Below are 3,588 nucleotides of genomic sequence, written 5' to 3'. Positions count from 1 at the left end.
GATAGATAGGGGGATAAATATAAACCACATAAGCACATCAGAGGGGGAGAAAGGAAAATCGATGGTCCCCAGTAAAGAAAAATGGAGATAAAACAAAACCCTTTCTGGACTGGACTTTGAGAATACCACAGTTGACCTTTGAGGTGCAGTTTCAATAGGGCAAGGATAGAAATAGCACAGGGGATGTGGAGGGACGGGTCGAGTGGATGGCACAGGGGGAGGGGTACCTCTGAGGTGCAGAATGGTGCCTCCTCCTCCCCCACCCACCTGAACCTAGGAGGCAGTCACAGGAATCAAGGTATGTCTACATGAAATCAGAAATCCTGTGGATTTGCAACTTCAGGCCTTCCAAATTAACTTTAATCTGTTCAGAGACATCTGCGAGAGTAGGAATGGATTTTTAAAGGCATCGTCCGGATGCTGGACATTTAGTACTGGACGGGATTATACCAGGGGCAGAGGAATGCAGTGAAGGGAAGCCTGGGCTGTGTGCACTGTGACCGCATATTACAGACCAGAAAAAGAAATCTCCACCCCTGCACACCCAGACACAGAGGAACAGTATCCTCGTCTGTGACTAGCAAGCCTTCTGCCACTGAGCCATGCCTCCAGCCCCAGCTGGTACCCTGTTAAGAATCCCTTCTTTCTGCTGTTACCCTGCATCCAAATTAAAGACATTTGATAGAGTATAATGTCCTCTCTCTTTCTGCATTGCTTCGTTGTCTGCTCAAAGCCACCAGGGAAATCGGAGCTGAAACTGGCAGCGGTCACTGGAAGCCCCGAGAAAGGCAGCAGAGGTCTGACCCTGGCCCCCGTACACCGTGGTCACAAGGACATGAGTGGAACTAGGATCCGCGTGTTCACGACACAGGGTGCGCCACCTTGTAAAGACTGTTTATCAAGACGCAATGTCCAAGACAACCCAAGACTTCTCTCCCTGAGCCTTACGCCACCGTGCGATTCTGGGAATTAGAAAAATCTGTCTAGTAACTTGATTGTCCCATATTGATATTCAGATAACATGCTGTCCTTAACAAACAGCACACGATAACGATTTAATTTGATCATTTGAGAGCTCTCTTTTCGTTCTCCATCGACATTTTCGTTTTGTCAGGGATACACAGGGGCTGGCACCACTAGAAAAACAAGCCACCAAAAGTCATTATTTCCCCCGCGTCCCTCATGAGGAAGGCAAATCAGATCAATAGACAGTTTACTTTCCATTTAGACCTGTCAAAATGGCTTCTCTTTCGTTCGGTGTTGACAGGAGAGCTTCCTGTCCGTGTGTGCAATGTCCAGGCAGAAATGCATCTAAAAAAAGGAGGGACTTGAGCTTTCTGCTTCTCATCTTACTTCAGGAAACGCTAGGCCAAGCCTTGTCACTCCGAAAAAGAGGGCAGGGGCCGGGGTGGAGCTGGGTGGCAGAGCCCTCGTCGCCTTCCCATTCATCCATCAAGGGTTTATTCGATCCTATTATATACCAGGCTGTTCATCAGCTGAAGGCAATGCCCACTCTGCCCCCTGAGAGCCCACCAGGAGAGGACAGAAGGTGGGCTATATGGCACACCCTGCCAATCACAAAGGAAAGTGCTATAGAAGTTGCTGATTAAGAACCATGAGAGGCAAAGGACAGTGGCTCAGAAAATCCACTGTAAAGACAGGCCACCTGCATCCAGACTGACCAGAAAGAGGGCACCATAGGGGGAAAAAACAGGCCCAAGATGGAGTCCCGACGATACCAGCCAGGCAAGTATCTAACCGTGGCTAGTCTCCACACCCCCAGCCCACCTGACCTCTGTCACCTCCCCAATGCCCTGTATGCGTGTGCTTTAGTAAGAAAGTGATGGCCATTTCTTTCAATCTGGAGTGAAATGCAGGCCACAGAAAGATGCTTGGGCTTCACCCTCAGTTCCAAGCATGTACAGTGACCCTGGAGTCCCTAACCGCCCCGGCTCCTGCAGACAGAGTTCTGCAAACTAAACAGGAAGCACTCTCTGCTGCATCCTTGTCCCCCTTCTCTCCTGCTTTCCTTGATTGATGATCATTGTTAATAACTCCCAGTCCTTGCACTGGCATAGCCTTTGCCCTAGAAAACCCCACACTGCCGTAAGTACCGAGAAATTTAAACCACCCCCTTAAGAATACTGGGAACTGCCCAGGCCACTAAAGTACTTGTGTCCAGCGATCCAATAAATGCCCGAGAGCCAGCTTGTCACCTATGATCACAACACGCTGAACAGGTGTAGCACGCCAGCAGGCCAGATAGCCCGACTGGCACAGAACCCAACACTCCGGGAGCCCAAGAGAGCACTAGGTCGCTGTGTAAGGATGCAGAGTGACAGCGATCTCACAGGCTTACTACAGATCTCTCTCTCTCTCTCTCTCTCTCTCTCTCTCTCTCTCTCCAGGACACACACTGGAACTACTACAGACTCTTCAGTACTGAGCAAACCCAGGCAAACAAAGCCCCCACTATGTGCCCCGTCCTCAAAGAGCCTGTGGTCAGTGTCCCTTCGTATGTGGACACTGCTGCCCCATTGAGATGATCTTTGCTGAAAAGGACAGACTGCTCCTGTGCTAGAAGAGGAGGTGACATGGAAGCAAAGGACATCCCAGAGGAACACGAGGCCCAGGAATAAAGTCGGTGTATAATAAATGTAAATGACGGGCCTCAAAGGAGAGTCCTGGGGTCGTAGCTCAAGTGGTAGAGTACTTACCCATCATGCAGGAGGCCTTAAATTTGATCCCCAGGACTAGCAGAGAAGGCAGAAGGAGAGAAGGAAGGGAGGGGGAAAGAAGGAGGCAGGGAGGGAGGGAGGGAGGGAGGGAGGGAGGAGTTCTAGTTCATCACGCCCAGAGGATCCCCAGTATTCCTGTTTCCCAGAAGCAATCATGAATTTACATAGTCATTTTTTGGTCCTTCTGGTTAAACCCATACAGATCAACAGCCTGTGTTGTACCACCAACCAAACAGAACAGACGGAATCCAGAAACTGGTTGGAGTGGCCTTACCTGAGCTATGCAATGAGGTGCCCGGGGCGCCTGGTTTTCCCTCTGTGCACATCCCGATGAACGGTGAGGACCGCTAACTCTAGGAACACCGCTATCCTTTAAGAAAACCCGAAATGCACAGTGAGCTGTATTTCGTCCTTGAAGAGGAAACACTGGGCAGATTAGAGAGATACACAAAGGAGCCCTTTGTAGACTCTCTGCCCCCGGCTAAAGCTGGAGATACAATATCGGCACGTGGCTCTGCACACTCGGAAGACTCCTGTGGTGTGTTTTCCTTGCTGCCTGAGCTGGCCGTAAGCTGCTGTGCTTGTGTGTGGATCAACAGAAAGCAGATCAGCAGCGCCAACAGAAAAGAGCCTGCCGCAGCCTCGTCTGCGTGCGTGTTCCCCTGTGCCCTTGGCATCCTTCCAGCCTCGGGGGAGGAGTGATTCTCTGCCTGTGGGACAAGTAGGGAAATAGAGGCATTGTGAGTACTGGCCTCCCTCAAAGCTTCAAAGTCGGTTAATGGGGCTGGGATCTTGGGGTTCAGCATGGCCTCTGCCTTGACCAGCTGGTCACTGCGGAGGGCGGAGTCTT

General features: G+C 50.8%; 1 protein-coding gene across 3 annotated transcripts in view; it reads right to left on the bottom strand.

The window, feature by feature from the left end:
- The window catches only part of Mro (maestro), a 19,547-nt gene extending 16,160 nt beyond the window's left edge, over positions 1 to 3,387 (bottom strand). The window contains exon 1 of one of the 3 annotated variants that reach the window (XM_013349462.2): positions 3,013 to 3,387. The gene's annotated coding sequence lies outside the window, so the exon portion shown is untranslated. Of the gene's footprint in view, positions 1 to 2,717; positions 2,734 to 3,012 lie in introns of those variants that run through there. The other 2 variants (XM_013349464.2, XM_026783640.1) reach the window with 2 other exon arrangements.
- Positions 3,388 to 3,588: the final 201 nt, after the last annotated feature.

The sequence above is a fragment of the Microtus ochrogaster genome, chromosome 18 (genome assembly GCF_000317375.1).
Source record: "Microtus ochrogaster isolate Prairie Vole_2 chromosome 18, MicOch1.0, whole genome shotgun sequence".
Taxonomy (NCBI): Eukaryota; Metazoa; Chordata; class Mammalia; order Rodentia; family Cricetidae; genus Microtus; species Microtus ochrogaster.
The sequence above is the reverse complement of the archived record's forward strand: the minus strand, read 5'-3'. Positions and strand labels throughout refer to the sequence as shown.